Below are 17,253 nucleotides of genomic sequence, written 5' to 3'. Positions count from 1 at the left end.
GATGTCATCTAGACTTACCCAGAGCAATCTCTGGTGTTCATGTCGTTAAAACAACTGAGATGATTTCACTAGTATTTTTTTCTTGTTCTGCCTCCTGCAGAATGACGCCAGGTTAAGTGGCTAGTATAAATGACGTATTAATCGGTTATTGAACAGGCATTACTGTTGCTCAGACCCTTTATTTCATATGCACTGCTTCAATTATGTTATCACTGTAAGCTTTCTTATTGATTAGCTTAGAAGCAGTAATTTCCCAACAGATTATAGGAGCCGATTTGTAATGAATGTTTCTGACATTAAAAAAACTTATTCATGGAAAGTATCTCTGTTAGATATTATCTAAAATAAAATATAGGTATTATAAATTACATATATAACTGCTGCTCAGCTTGTAATAAATAATAAAAAAATATTTTTATCACATCCTGTCACTCTTATCTGCATAAATTTGCTTAAAATCATATAGAAGTTTTTCTCCATATGTGCTAAACAAACTTGACTTGTTTGAAGTGAACTATTTTTTGCTGAGCCAGGACAAAATAAGAAAGGTTTCTTCAATTTATTCTTATGAGAAATAGGAATTCAAATTATATTTATATTATTCTGTGAAAAAGATCTGGATTTGGATGGATTTGAGAACAGAGAAGGCTGCTGTATATTAGTTAAACTCTATGCAAGCTGGTGGTGCTATTGCATATGGATTTTGCTAATAGATAGGTTTGATTTTTTTGGGTCTCATGGATTGCCTTTTCATGAATTCTGTTTTGAATTTTTGAGTTGAGTAAACCTGCAGAGGTTTTCAAATCTGTGACTGGAACTTTTCCAAACAGTTTTCTTCTCAGCTGGAGAAAATTGTGCAACATTATTACAAAGTCTTACTGGCAAGGCATTTTGGTCAGTACAGCATGATTTTCTGCTGCTTTTAAAGATCATTTTTCACCAGATGGGAGCATACTTGTCATTTGAATCTTTCTAGATCTTTTTGAAATTCCAAGGCAGCTAATACACAAGCTCAGGATGCACAGCTTACAGGAATCTGGTTAGCTGTTAGAGACTTCCATTTTTAGCCTTCTCCCACCTGTCTCTATCGGTATCTCCAGGTTATCTCTGTACACGCTTAGGGGGCATGTTCAAGCTGTTTGGCTGCCTGCGTGCCTGGTACAAGCAGGTGGCCTGTGAAGCAGTTTGGCTGCCCAGACATGTACAGTAGGTGAAGGCTAATGTGCAGTGGACCATGACCTGAAGTAATGAACGCATCTAACAAAGTGAAAATGGATGATAACGGAAATGTAACTTAATAGCCATTGCCTTGTATGAGCAATGGATGCTGCTACATCTCCATTGCATGACTAGTGCCCAAAATATTGGGAAGCATCATGTCCATTGCAGTTTTGCACTGCTGAAGTTCTGAATAGTGAGTGTATTTGGCACAAGGAGGTAAAAGAGAGCTGCTATGGGCATCACATGCAGCTGTATTATGGAACGATTACACATCGCATTGGGGGTTGCACTGGTATCGGCAGTGGCTGTGGTTTAGCAAATGTATATCTACTGTTGCCATCCTTGTTCAGCTGTTGTTTTGCTCTCTGTCCCCACGCAACTCCCTAGATAGGCACTATAGCACAATCCCCTGGATCCCTTCAGTGCGGTCATTTGCACAGCTGCTTGAAGTAGAGGTTTGAGGGAAATTTTGGAGAGAGTTTCTGAGACAGGGTAGAAAGTGCGGATCTTTTAATTTACCTGTGAAGCACAACTGTTTTGCTACGTAGTTTCAAAATGAAGGTGAGGCTGAATGGGTTGGCATTATACTTAGTACATTGACAGCTTTCACTTGAAAGCTTGAAAATTCACTCTGCCACACGTCTCCTATTGCTCGGTCTCTCTCATCTTCCTTACTGCTTATTAACTATTTTTTTAGTGCATTACCAGACAAATAGGATTCAGGGTACTGTGATCGTAGCCATGTGAGGAAACTGGTTTTAGGTTTTTTACGTATCAAAAATATCTCAATGGATTTTCTTATAATAGTCACCATTTAAAAGAGACTAGAATTAGAAGCTGTCATCTAAAAAAAATCTGCCTTCTCCCTGAATCATTTGAAATAACTCAGTACAGTAGAAACCACTTTGTAGTTATAGTTTCACAAACAAACAAGACTGTATTCATAATATAATAGTTTCTGGTGTAGCCTTGCATTTATTTTCATAAAAACAAGGGTTTACAACTAAGCAAGAAGTCTTGTGTTGATAATGTGGATGGGTGCTTGTAGTTAACCATCTCAATCTGACTTTACAAATCGGTTTGTGTATACTACCTAATTTACAAATCTGTTAATGAGCCAAGATAGCTTCACATACAGCAGCATATAAGTTTTACATACATTTACATACTATATATTTTTTTGTAGCTATAGCTGTGACTCTGTTTATTTAGCTGACACTTTTTAACATGATAAATGCCAAACGTGCTCTCAGGTTATTGAGTGTTGCATGTATGTGTATGTCAAATATTGTATAATCTTTGTAGTGTACTAGAGGATGTGTAGTGTACTCTATTAGTATGCTGGAGAGAGAGGATCTGTGCTTTATTGTTTGGCCACTGAAATGTCAGTGTTGTAGTGCTTTATTGCTGACCTGTTCTGGTATTACGCTGTATTTATTACAGTGGTCTAGAGATGTCACTGGCTTGAGAGAGGCAGGGGCTGGAGGAAACGCCAACACTTAGAAAGCAGCTGGTACTTTCAGGGAGAAATTAGGGTAAAAATGTAAAGTCAAAAGGGAGTTTGGATTATGTCAGTGAACATGTATATGAGACTTAGACCGTGTATCAATTCCATGAAGCAGAAGTGTTTCTTCTTGCCAGTATATATTTTCTGGTATGTGTCTTGAAATAGATGGGCTACTTTCTGTGTTACATCATCCCAATGTTGTTACCAGAGGCACAGATTATAATTCAATGTAATCACTGTGAGATGAAGGCCTGTATTTATGGTTTATGCTTCCTAAAGTGAATATGTTAGTGTGCTTTGCTTGAGGTTGCACTGTCTGTGTAAAAGAATAGTGTGTGCAAAAGTAAACAGGAACTTAAGGAAATGTATTTTTATATCTTGACATTCTAATGACTTGCATATTAATTACCAGCAACACATAAATGCAATGATGATCTTCCTAGCTGTGGACCTGTAAACATATGGTATCTGAGAAGCAAGATGTGTTAATTTGGACCTGTCAAGAGTTGTAAAGGCTGAGCAGGCCAAATTCTGCCTTCATCTGTTTGTGAGCTAGATGCTTGCAGAAAATGCATTTTCTAAAATCATAAATGAGATCAGAGTTTTGCCTTGCAGTGAAAGTCACTTAACAATGCTGCTGCTGCTAACTCTTACAGCAGGACACAATCCAATCTCTTTTCATTACTGTGTTAACTCTGCAAGCAAATAAAAGTATTCTTAGTGCTGTTTCTAAAGGTACAAAGTAATTAGTTTTGCCACCATAATGAAAGATTGGAGAAGTTTCTACCAAAATAGGAGGAATCATTTTAATTCTCTTTGGGTTTTTTTTTCCTTTTTTTTTTTTTTTTTTTTTAAGGTAAACTAGACATTAGGCAGGTGAAGTGTTTCCCATGTTTATTACTGCAGAGTATTGTATGTCTTTGGACTTTAACACTGTGAATATGTACTGGCTGGCTAGATGAAAAGACAATTTAGAAGAGAGAACATTAGTGATCTCGGTCATCCGAAAGGGTATTTCTGCATCTATTGCACACTGAGACTTAAGTGTGTATAAGTAGGCAGCCTCTAGAATAAGAGAGGGAAGAACTAGAATAATGGAATATGATGCTCTCACATCTTAAAAGTCAGTGACACTGGATCTTTCCCTTCATTCCCTTCTCACTGTGAAGAAGGGTGTCTCTAGTCCCACTGCCTTTGTCCTGAGGTTCCCTTTCCCGAAAGTGGCCTGGATGAAGAGGGAATGTTATCTAAAACTTCACACATTCACATAGCTGATCTTTCTGTAAACCCAAACTATTGAAATGCAGAGGGAAAAGTGTGAAACTAAACCATACCTCTGCAGCAACCCATCCAGACTGATCCTAAGGGAAAGCCGAAGTGTTTGATGCCCTCTGAGACTCTGTAACCCCCTGTTATAAATCTCTCAGTTGCACAGAAGTCCACCTATATTGAAAGAGGGGACCAGAGCACAGTCCTGACATTCCCCTATTTACAGGTCACTCTCCCTGTCTTTTTAGCAAGTTTTTTGAGCTTTTGTCTTGGTCTATTTTTTTTTTTTAATCAGATCTTGAGAAATTGTTGTTCTCCCCGATGATACCCAAGCATTTCACATAAGTTTGGAGGATGCTGGTTTAGGTGAAGGCAGCACTATTCTGTGTTGATGGAAACTGGGGAAGGTGGTATTTTTCCTTAATTTCATCTGAGTGGTATATCTGTCCAGAGGCATCACTGACTCCTCCTAGCAATGGCAAATGATGTATGCAATAGAAACTGGGTCTCATGTCCTTTTACAAAGGTATAGGGTTTTGTAAATACTGCATTTTGCCAGGCATGTGGTGAAGAGTAGACTTGTTTCTGTGCTTTGTGAGCACTGATGCTCATTACATACTTCGTAACCTTCACACCTAGTTCATGGGATCCATGTTCTCCCTGCATTAGAAAGATGGGAGAGTTTTCTGGATTTGTGGATTAATTACAAAACAACCCTTAAAACAATAAATATAACATCAGCCAAGAATAAATAATCTCTTTGGGCTGGTTGCTCAAGGATTGTGTGCTACTTCAGGCATACTTGTAGCTGTTAATAATAATAATACTCATTGTATCACAGCTGTCAGTGGTTACAGCAGTACCCACAACCTGGAACTTTTCATTCTTGTGACAAGATGTTGAATCTAATCAGAGGAGGTTTTGTTTTGTTTATATTTATCTATTGCGAAAGGAGGTAGAGGAATGAAAAGCAGTGTGAATCCATGTGATCCTGGAATGGCAAACAGGAACTCTTCTCCTCTGGACATTCCAGTGGCTTTAGTTTGACCTTGGGACAGCAGCCTTGTGAAACTTGGAGGGACTGACAAAGCTGTCTCCTGTGTTAGTCAAAGTCCAGTTTTGTTACAAGTCCAAAGTCCAGCTGGTTATTATAAGCAGCTTCAATATAAAGTTCCCAAAAATTGCCTTTTAGCGATTTCAGACTTTGTATTTATTGTAAAACAGGAGCTGGGGGGGGAAGGCTTGGTGTTTGTTCATACCGGGGCTTTTGCTGGTTTTCCACCGCTGAGCATACTTGAGGCTTAAACTGAGCAAATCTGTATGCAGTCCCACACTATAACACCGACAAAATTCTTTAGGCCATTCTGTTAATACAGTTCTCATCAACCATCATGACTTTTCTTGACGATGTTCAAACAGCCTATTCACATGTGGGGCCTTCAGCTGGGAGAACAACAATAATAAAGTAGGTTAAAAAATGTTTGTTCATTTTTAGTTAGGAAGAAGGTAGAAAGGATGAGAGAGGCTGAAGTATTATGGGCTGGCAGAAACTCAGCAGGAACCTCTGGAAGGAAGAGACGAGGATGTGGATTGAAGAAACTGGAGCCCTGAGGGCAATCCTCTAAAAATATATTAGAACAGCACTGTCAGTAATATTATTCTCAAGACACGCAAGTCCCGCACTCTTAATTGAAAAGTGCCAGGGGTAAGGTGCTCACCTTGAAACTCATTATCTACTTAAAATAATTTCTTTCATTTGCTACTGCTAAGGATTTGTTTTAAACTGAAGTAAGAGTTAGAGCCTGAAATACCATTTTCTTGTTGTTCTGAGAGAGCGCGCTCTCAAAGAGAATGGTAGAGTCCAGCTAATAAGGCCTGGTTTATTTAGGTTATGTATTTGTGATTTACCAATTATTTAGTGCCTCTGAGTTTGATAGTATTCCTCCTCTCACCCCAAAATATTGCAATACGGGAAGTTTAATCACTACTCTAGTTTGAAGTACCTGTCTATATGATATGCATGTATGTATGTATTTATCATTACATGTATCTTTGGGTACTACTGTGGTTCAGGGGGCTGCTTTAGAGCCCTTATCCTGAAGTGATTGTGGTCTAACTAAACAAAAGAAGCAGAAAGAAGAGAGAACTATCATTTCTCAGAACAGACTGGGAACAGAAGCATAAAAAATTCAGTGACTTACGTAAAGTCATGTACAGAATCTTATAGGCACACAAGGTTTATTGAATATGATTATTGATTACTACATTTTTTTCCTGATTGTTATAAAATGAGAGAAGAATTTGTGCTATGAATAGGAATCTGATATCTTGTCCTTAAAGTTCAGTGCAAATAGTTGAAAAACTAGAAAAAAGAAACAGGACAATTTACTAACAGGACAGAAATAATCTCTTCTCTGTCAGTTGAAAGCTGAACCCCAGGGGAAGCAGTGATTATTCTTGAGTAATTCATATCAATCTGTTTCAGAGGAGGAGAGAAAGAGAAATTGAAGACTGGGAGGGGCACTAGGGTGTTACAGCTTTAAGGGCTACTTTACTTATCTCTAGGGCTCACATTTAATCCAGAGTTCAGTTCAGCAGTTTGCAAAATCGATGCCTCTGTTTTCGATTCACCTTCAGACTCTTAGGCGTATCTTCATTAATCCTGTGATTCAGGAATAAGGCAGCCATGTGTGTCTGGAGACACCCACCCATAGCACAAACAGAGTATTGCTCTAATTTCTTCTGGGATCTATTTGCACAGTTATCTTAATCACACAAAACAGGAGCTGAGTGAGCAATGAGCTAAGTGACCCTTCTCCAGATCTGCAGCTTCCTTACACTGCTAGGCGTAGCAGCACTCATCTAACAGGTTGCTATTGAGAGTGGCAAAGTAATTGGCTCGCTCAAACTGATAAATACTTCATGCTTCCTGAGCTATGCAGTAGCAACAGGAATTAGTCTTGCCTTTTTTTTACCTTCCCTTCAGACTTGCCAGAATGCAGAAAGGTAACCACCCCAGCAAAAGCAGTGGATGGTGAGGTGGGCTGCTCTGTGCTTGGTGGGGGACCAAAACCTGACAGCACCCAGCCATGAGTTCAGCAAGCATGAGGGCTGTTGCAAACCAGTGAACACTGAGCATCTTTGATGTTTTTTTTTACACCCCTATTGCTTATGCAGGGAGATTAACAGCAACAATCAATAGTTGAAGCAAATGGAGTGGCTTGCTGTTCCCTCTAGCTTTTCCCATGTTTAATTTCAGTATTTACGTTGCAAATCCGAAGTATGATTTGTTGTTTATTCTTTCCTGCTCTTCTTTTTCTTGGTGGTTTTGAGTGGTGTGGCAATGTCTGACTATGCAAAACAAACAAACAAACAAACAAACAAAATTCTGATTCATTCTGGAAGGGGGATGATGGCTGCTTGATTTCACCAGTGGGAGCTCTGCTCCAGACTTCATCAATCCTTGGTCCTGTCAGCCTGAGACAGAAGGGACCACGCAGCTCTTTTAGGAACACGAAAGTCAGGTAATCCATCATCTGAATACCAGACGTTGGGCTGCTGAAAAGGGTTTATTATTGGTCCAGAACTTACTAAATTCAATGACAGCGTTTCTTTCACCTCAGCAATCCCTGGGTCATGGTCCTCACTGTATCAGCACTTTTAGGAACAAAGCCTGTCCCTGACACTGAATTACAGGTCTCAGTCCAATACATTTCTGGAATTCTAAGGTTCATTTCTCCCCAACTCGCTACACTTCTTCATTGTCCTTGTGACTTGTTCGTGGCAGGATGAAGTTATTCTTTCAGACTGCTTTCATGAGCAACTTCAAGCTACACTCACTAAAAGTTACTATTCAAGTCTGTGTTCTGTGACTGCTTTATACTTCAAAATCTGTCCTCAGTGTGTCCTTTGAAATCTGTTTTTATGCAGAAATCTCTAATATCCTTGAAAGCTGGCAGGCAGCCCTGGAAAGACATGATTTTGTGGGATGTAGAGTTGCATCAGGTAAGTGCTGAAGAAAGTTTCAGGCACTTTCTGTATTCCTTCTTGGAACAAGTGCTCCTTATAGTTTGGCTCTTCAATATTCAGATTATGTGTTTCTTTAGCTTATATTCTCATGAAAAATATTTTGTGTAGTTTATGTAGCTTTTCTGGAAACCAAAACAATCTTGACATATTTAAAAGAGCTTCTACATGCTTGCTTCCAAGGGCTAGAAGGTAAATAACTCTTGGCAGCATGTTCTAGAGCATTGCCTTTTCAGCAAAGGGTGGCTGTAGCAAAGACTGTCTTTACAGGTGCTTTCTGGGCTGCACAGAGAGCCAGGGCTTGTCCATAGGGTGTGACAGGCTTTAGCATGAAGATACACATGGTGGTATGTTAGTGTGGCACGGCAGAGTACTGCCTAGGGATAAGAAACCCAGTCCAAAATAAACTGCAGAAAAGCTACACCCATGCCACTTCTTAGCTAGTAAGCTTTATCTTTTAGCTTATGCTACATGTGTAAGGGATGTGCCAGTCATCAGACATATAACAGGACTAAACACTGAATAATGGATATGTCTGTGTGGCTGGGTGCAGGCACATAGGTCTTTTGCCCATGCTTAAAGCTGGCAGCATGCTGGTGTGGAGGCTTGGCAGCTGCAGTAGTGCAGTGTTGTGCCTGAGGTAATAAATCTCAGCAAGGCTTATTACTGCTGGTACAGTGCCATAGCAATGCAGCCATATGGCCCCTGGACTGGAGCTGCCTTGCCTCAATTAGGAGCATGCAGAGAGGGAGATTACATGTGTCTGCACTGGTCTGCACATGCACACCCTCTGATTCCCCAAGTTGTGCCCTGTGTATTCATCAGAGCGCGCTGTTCTTCAGTCTGCTGTGCCGTCCCTCCGGCTCTGGTGTGGGACACACTGCTCCTCAGTTCCCTTGGGGGTGCCCACACTAGGAAATGCATTTTCATCTTGTTGCCAAAACACCTCAAGAACACTTAGCCTGATGTGCTTAGACATCTCTGTAGAGGTATATAGAAAGTTGTCCAAATTAAATCTGCCCTCTCCATCTAGTTTATCTGTCAAAAAAACAAACCAAACCAAAACAAACAAACAAACAAAAAACCAAAAAAAACCCAAAGCAAACAAAAAAACACAGAAAGAAAAAAAGAGAAAAACGATCAACTTTTAGGAGCATGAACAAAGCAAGAACAGTGCTATGTCCTGTGTCGTTGCTACTTTAAACAAGCTAATTGCAATCGCTATACAGTGAAAATAAAAGTGACGGAATCATCAATTTACATGTCAAATTAGAGTAATGATTTTTATCTTTTGTTAAAGAGAAAGGTTAAAAGGTTTGACCAGAGGTATTTATAGGGAACCTCACATGTCTTTAGTGGAGAAATAGGCACATGACTGACATAATTTTCAAATTATATAGTGTACCTTGCGGCAAGCAGTGTGAGAAAGGAAGCAGCAGGGAACTGGCATAACGAAAACTTATCAATACTTGTCTTCTGTGATGAAGAACAAACATTCATTTAGTCCTACACATTTTTAATTGCTTATCCCAGTTTCTGGGGGCTGGGGCGCATCCTATTTGCAGCCTCGTGATAAGCAGCTGTTTCCTTGGCGAATTCATTTCTGAAAGTGAGATAATCCGATTTGAATGGAGCTGCAGACACCCACTCATTCTGCCAAGCAAGGAAAAAAGGGGGAAAAGAAAGATTTTTCTCTGCTTCTTCCTTTGCACTCTGCCATGATTCAAGGACAGATAAAAATCTTGGCCTTGTTTCTCTCCTTGTTTGTGGCCCTTGATAGCTTTGTAAGCTTGGTTATTTTTGCTGGAAATTACAAACTTGCTTCATTCTCCTTGGTGTAATTCTTGAATCTGTAAAACTGAGACTGTGCCAACACGCAGGATTTTGATTCTGATTCAGCAAGGAATGTAAGCAAGTGTTTGATTTAAAGCATATTTTAAGCCCACCTGTATTCAGCAGAGCTCTCAAGCTATTTGTATTGAGGAGTTGCAGTGCCCAAGAGTACACAAAACTCCTCATAATATTGAGGATGTATGGGCATCTGTGCTCTGTACACCTCCAGGAGTCCATCTCTTATTTATCAGATGCCACAGTAGTTCAGCAATTTCATGGCAAATTTTTGAAAGTTTTTCACCTTCACTTTAGAAGAAAAAATGCTTTTGTATTTCACTGTGACTTTCCTCCTAACTCCCTTCTCTATTTTTACATTTTCTCAAATTGTTGCAATATGCTAGAACTTGGACGAATCTTTCTCTGGGCACAGATGTCTCTTACAAACTGCCTGAACAGTATGGTCTGCAAACCACATTGCTCTTTCATCAGCTTCCCTCAGGCCCTGATGCATCAGAGACTAATCAACAGTCACTGAGTTGTCATGTTTTCTCCTCTCTGCATCTCCACACAGTGCTGTGCATGAATGTAAACCGAGGTATGAGTGAGTCTAAGCCTTGCACAGCATGAACTTGGAAATATCCAGTGAAGTGAGGAACAAGCATGGACATGGCACTAAAGAACAGGCCAGAGGCAGCGGGGCTTTCTGGAAGGCAGGTAGAAGAAATTACTTTTTTTTTTTTTTTTTTAATTTTCTGAGGAAGAGCATGTACCTAATGGCTCAGAAGGTTAGCTGGCTTCCCAGACAGGCTGCATAGCAGAGAGAGCGGGAGGCAGGAGTGGCAGCTGGCTGGGCTCAGCTGCATTGCACTGAGAAGAGAAGGAGCACAGGATCAAGGAGCACTGACAAAATACGGAGGCCGAGTCTGGGGAATGCACATCCCAATAAAGAAAAGTATTTGAAAAAATTCACATCTAGCACCTGGTTCACTGTGTGATGACTTGCTGAGGAGGACAGTAACTGCAGCAAGACCCATCTGAGACAGGCTCTGCCAAGTGACCTGCAGAGATTTGCTCCTCCAGAGACCCACTTTGTGGGGAATAGTCTAGGTCATCTTGAGGGCACTGTGCTTATGGGTGCTTCCTCTCTGTGCTGGTAGCCTTGTCAGAGCTTTAGCAGCTGTCATTCCTGAATAACTTTTATCTCTCTGATTTTAATGTTATAAGCTCTATTCTGTCATAGATACTTTTTTTTTTAGATTAAGAAAAGTAACATTTCACCCTCCCTGCAGCTGTGCACAGTATGTTTACTATTAGATAACAACATCCTTAAGGCAGGATTCGCCCAAGCCTGTATGTCTGCAAAATTACATCCCAGCCTGCCCAGAACATGTCTCCACTACGAAAAAGAAAGCTACTTCAGTAATATGAACCCATGTCAGGAGCAGTGAGTGTCTCTACAATAGAAAAATACATTTTTACTGCCCGCTTAGATGTGGACCTGTCTGCCTTAGAAAGAGTATCATTTCCATATTTAGAAATAGGCTTATTTTTTGTATCTGTAAAGTATTTATTTGCTGTAATTGATGAATCCTCTGTCTGGGGAGTCCTTCAGGCACTGTGAGTGGGCCAGACTTTATGGTAGTAGAATAGGTCTCTCCCAACTCTAACTTCTATCATTTAAAAGCTTCACATGGATGCTTTTTTAAGTTGTGTAGCAGTGGCAGTTCAAAGGTTAAAGGGCTACCTTTCAGCTTCTGCACCGCAGTTATATGGGATTAGGTTTTCTCAGTGGGTCTCTAGGTACTCATAAATCAGAGAGTTCCCTTGCTATGATTTCTTCCTTTTTCTGTAATCTTTCTGAGGAAGCAAGTGACCTCTTCGCACTGGGATAGTGCAAATGATATTTTTACCTGTAGCAAGCCACAACACTATTTTGTTCTGTTCTTAGAAGGTTATTGTTACGGGGGAGGCGGAATCCAAATGCCACCTCATGAGAGAGAAAGCTGATAACTCACTGCTAATAGATTTATGACAAGATCTTTGTTGATTTCCATGTTTTAATGGCCGATATGTCCCTTTGATGCATTTGGCTGAACCCCTCATCCCAGCATGATTTCTTTGTTTACTTCCTGAATTTCCTTCTGGAAATACCAGAGTTTCCTTTTGCATAATAAAAAAGATTTGGGCATTTATGCATGTATGGGAAAGAACATGGCAAAAGGGCACTGAATAAAATGCCTGCTCTTAGCCAGCAGCTGGTCTGACTCTGTTGTGTGCTGGGAGGTCTGGCTGCACTTCATTTATTACGCTCCTATGTAAATATTAGCAGATTTAATACTTAGTAGTTCATAGTTATGCTTCTTACAGGACATGTGTCAGTACCTGTCAGTGGGTGGTATTAAAGTGTAATACACTAGGCTGAGTCCAGCCAGATTACAAGTGATTTTTTTTTATGTTCAGCCCATCCCATCCTCTCAGAGCATTATTAATCTGGTAATGGTGATGTCTATGATACTAGAAGGAGCTTCTGAAAGAGAATATTGCTTCCTTGCCAGATATGTCTAGAAGTCAGAACAGAGAGCAGAACTGGATTGGAATTCAGTTTGTGGACTTAATTTTGAGCCTGAGAAAAGTCTCTAAGGCTCTAGGCTGAATGGTTCCTAAGGTAATGGAATATGTAACATGTAAAATTCAGAGACTGAGGGAAGAGGACTGCAGCCTGAGAGCTTACAATGGAGGTGGCAGGGGGTAGAGGTAGTTCCATGACTGGGATGTGGAGACTTGCTGCAGTAGTGTGTGCTCATATTTGATAGTTAAGGCCTGCCTGGAAGTGCAGTCTGGCATGGCCTGGGATTGTCACAGGTTCTGCAAGCTGGAAATTCTCTGATGAAGTGGATTTTTCTTGGGAAAAACATATTTGTCAAGTCCAACATGTTTCACTGAAATTTGCCAGTTTTGAGGGGCTTCTGACAAAACACATACAGGAATGACTGGAAATGAACCAGGTTTGCTGCCATTAAAACCAGTGCGTTGCTCTAGGGTAGGGACTCCTGGAGTCCCTAGTGGTGGTGCTGACTGCTTTTTGAGTGCCAGTGGTGTCAAGGTGGCTCCCACTATTTTGATTGCTCTGGAGCTTTCAGGATCTAGAGGATATCACTCTAGGGAATCTGCTCCAGAACTTCCATGTTCTTGTTCCAGCACAAGGTGGCCCATGCATTACAGCTGGAAGACCTCTCAGAGGTCCCAGATGTCTGTTCTGCTAAAGGTGGATGAGACTGCACAAATTTAGACAGGCTTGGAAAATCTGGTGAGCAAGCTGGTTGTCAAGGGGCTGTCATTTTTGCATTCAGTGACTAAAAGTTTACAGATTTGGGTGCTGGGAGCAGAGTATAAACTAGAGGGGCCTGTGATATCAAGTTGCAGGAGGGGTGATGGAAAGCTGTTATGGGTCAGCAGGTTCCTGCCAAAATGCAAGATGGGTGTGACCCACCCAGAAGTCACCAAGACTGGAAAGGCAGGGACATGAGCCAGTGTTTATCATTTGGTGGAGGAATTGCAAGGCACCTTGGCATAACAACATCCAAAGGCAATACACATGGCCTGGGAGTACTTTCTCCTTTAAAGGGAGCGGAAATAGTGGGCATGATGGTAAATCACGCCATGTCTCTCCTGATCTGAGGCAGCACTAGATCACTTAACTGAAATCATTGTCAAATATCAAAAATAGTACATGACAAGTAATAGATTACAGAATTAACAATATTTGCTGAAAAATTCATGGAGACTGATTCGTCTCAGATTTCTTTAGGCTACTTTTGCAGCTTGAGGAATGAAAAAAACGTAACACCTTTCTAAGAAATAAGGACAATTATTATTTAAGGGACAAAAATTTGCATGAACTGATCCTTTAGTGTAACAGCAGCTTTAAAAAGAGGTCACAGCCTTCAATCTTAAGAATTTAGCAGCTCTCAAGCTGAAAGCTCTGTTAATCCAGAGAATAAGAGAAAGCAGATCAGCTTTCTTGAGCTTTAATATAGCAAACTGCTGCCAGGCAAGTAAATTGATCTCAGAAAGGAAGAAGCAACAGAATTTGGAAATGCAATAAAAAATAAGATGTGATCATAAAACACAACATAAAAACATATGTTTAATGCATTTTTATTTTTTATTTTCCATTTAGTGTTGTGATTATGCCACAGCTAACAGCAGCCATTACACAAATCAGTGGCAGACAGGCTGAAATACTGTTTCAATTACCCTGCTCACAGCAGCTCGCCCCAGCCCAGCTATAAATAACTAGCAGATCCTCCATTGCTCCATGGATTAAGATTAAAGATATGCAGACAATTTAAACCCTCAACATACACTCCTTCACTGCAGAATGTATTTTGGAGCCAATTGCTTGTGTCCCTCAAAGAGAGTATACTGCTGGGAGACTACCATCAAATGAAGCATTAGGCTAATAGTATTTTATGACAAGGTAATGATAGACTAAGCGAAACATTTCGTCTTGCTCTATAGATGTTGCTTTGTGTTAAGTAATTAGGAAATGTGTTTTCTCCTCCTCTAACCTCTTCAGGCTCCTGGAGAAATTAGCCAGTGTGTGCCTGTGTGTGACATGCTGTCTTCACAGAAGGGAGCTATGTTCTACCAGCAAGGCTGGAGGGAAGCCTGTTCCTCAAAATTCTAGTATGTTTAATCTGTTTCAGTTACGATGATAACTAACACAAACACTTACAAACATAACTCCTCCATTCTCTCTTTCTCTCCGTCTATTTCTGGAGAGTTAGTGCTGTACCCCTAGGACATCCAAATGACACAAGAAGCTAAATTATGCATGGAACAGCATCCCCCAGAAGTTTTCTTATTGTCTGAATATCTCTGGGCTTAAAATAAACTGGATTCTGAGATGTAGAACAGGAAGAAAACACAAGACTTTATGGGAGCTGAGTCAGATGTGAGAGCAAGCCTGTTAAACTGTGTGCTATGAATGCATTGCTTAGAGAAAATGCTGGCTAATTGACTGAGAGAATATCATTGTCTTTGAGCTACCTACAGAAAACTCGGTAATTTAATGCAGAATATTGCAGTGTCTACTTTGAGGAGACCAAGTCCTTTTCAGGTTCGTGTCCTTAGCTCTAAAGTTAACTTGGGATTCATATTGATGAACATCTTTCTAGAAACAGGCACTTAAAGCAGCTCTTTCTCACAAGTGAAAGAGGAAGAACACTATTTTCTTCCTACTCCTCAGATTTTACTGAATGTAACACTTTTACAGTGTTAAGAGCTCATATCCAGGATGTGTGAGACATGATTTTACTGCCCTTAACTTCACAGGACCACAGCCTGCATGTTGTATGGGCTAGTAGAGTGCCCTAGCCATCAGCGTCTGCTGAGTTTTTTGATTTTCAGCGAACAGCAAAATGTTGATTGAGGCCAAGTAAGTAAGAGTGAGAAGTAACATGGTAGCTAAGTCCTTTTTTTTAACTGCAAAGTCTTGGATTTCAGGCTTATTTATCTCACAATAAATGTCCTTCTTTTTCTCCTCTCTCAAATGGAAGTTACAGTCAGCACGCTATGCAGTAATTAATTTTCTTTTTTTTCTTTTGTTTTCTGTGATTCAGGGAGTATTTTACAACTCTAACAGGAAGGTTAGACAATACATTTTGGTTTAAACGTTTGGGAATTCAACTGGAATCTAGTTTATAGTCCCTGCAGAAAGGGAAGAACATTGAATCTGAATCTGCCATATTTTAGATAAATTTTTCAGTCACTGTGCTGTGAAGTAAGAGTGGGAGATTGGAAGAGAGCCATGCTGGGGTGTAAAAAGTAGTAAATTACTGAGTTTGTGAGCTCTGTTGTACGCATGACCTGGGCAGCTTACTTCTCAGGATGTTGTGGATACACAGAGAAGCAGACATACAGGACACTTGAAGAACTTAGATAACTAGGAAAATCCAGTTCCTATGTTAGATGGGTTAAGTCTGACCCTCTCTATATGTTTGTTTTGCTCATTCCCATCCCTCTCTGTACTACTTTGATATAAACTGTTGCTGGCAGTTCTGGACATCTAAATGCTTCATATATCCTAAAGGACTTTGAGATGTCCGCACTATTTATTGGTGCGCTGATTAATTAACCCCATGTTTTAATGAAGGTAATTTGCTCAAATTTCTCAGCACACATATGGTGCATATGTGAATACCTTTATTCTTTATTTGCAGTGAAGTTGTGCTGATTTATACTGCACGAGGATGTGACCAGATAAGTGTGTGTGTGTACACAGGGAGGATATACAGTGAGTAAAGGAAGAAGAAAAATAGCGTCATAGGAACAGTGTGGACTCCGATTAGTTTCAGTGAATAAAGGAACCCCCTCAGATATAGTACTGCCCCATGGGGGTATGAAATGGTCAAACAGACATAATCTGCTAGAGGACGTCTGTGACATTTTATTCCTTTCTTGTCAGCATGCTTGCCAGAACAATGGATGAGATCTTTACAGAGAAGCAGAAGTCTGTTCTCTTTTGCTGGTGTTATGTTTTTGCAGTATGACTTCTTCCCTGGTTTTGGGTTGCAGTGTTGAGACACCACATTACATACACCACCTCTTTTAGTGGGAAGATGAAAGTACAGCATGCAGTAAATAGTTCAGGAATGAGAGGAGGTATTTGTAACCATGACAAGGAGTATGTCTATGAGGAAAAGATCCAGCAGATAGAGAAAAGAACCTCAGATAGTCTTGAGAGATTGGGGACCTCACACTCCTGGTGTTCCTGAAGAAGACAGTTATGGACAACTTCATAATTGCATAGGTGTGTTGAGTGTCCTCTGCAGTGAAAAAAATGCCCCCAAGCTTGATGTTTGTTTAGAAGACACACAGATTTATTTGATTATCATCTGTGAAAGTGTCATATACACAGATCATTAATCCAAGGCTCCAATCCATTGCCCTGTGATGAGGTAATTTGCTGTAAAGCATAACTGTAACTCCTGTACTTAAGACATGAGTATTACCAGCCCTCCAAATGAGGTCAAAAAGTCCTTTTCTGGGCTGCAGCTGGTTTAAAAATACTTTAAAAATACTGCTGTGAAACAGGTATTTTACTTTTGCTCCAAATGCAACTTTAAAAGTAAAGGGAATTTGTTTCAAAAATAATGACAAAAGGATTTTTTGCCATAAATGCAGCCCTAAAGCTTTTGTTGTGGTAGGACCCAGCAAAGTCCAATCTAAAAACATGCTGATCACCTGAAATTCCCAGGACTATAGTGGTGAGTACTAAAAAGTCTGAGCCATTGTGGAAACTCAGTACCCTTGTTGGCAGGCTGAGAATTAACCCTGTTTCTGTGGAGAGAAAAGACCACAGCTGCCTGCCCCAGGTTCCTGTCCATGAGGGA

The sequence above is a fragment of the Platalea leucorodia genome, assembly GCF_965183815.1.
Source record: "Platalea leucorodia genome assembly, chromosome: 4".
Classification (NCBI taxonomy): Eukaryota; Metazoa; Chordata; class Aves; order Pelecaniformes; family Threskiornithidae; genus Platalea; species Platalea leucorodia.
The sequence above is the reverse complement of the archived record's forward strand: the minus strand, read 5'-3'. Positions refer to the sequence as shown.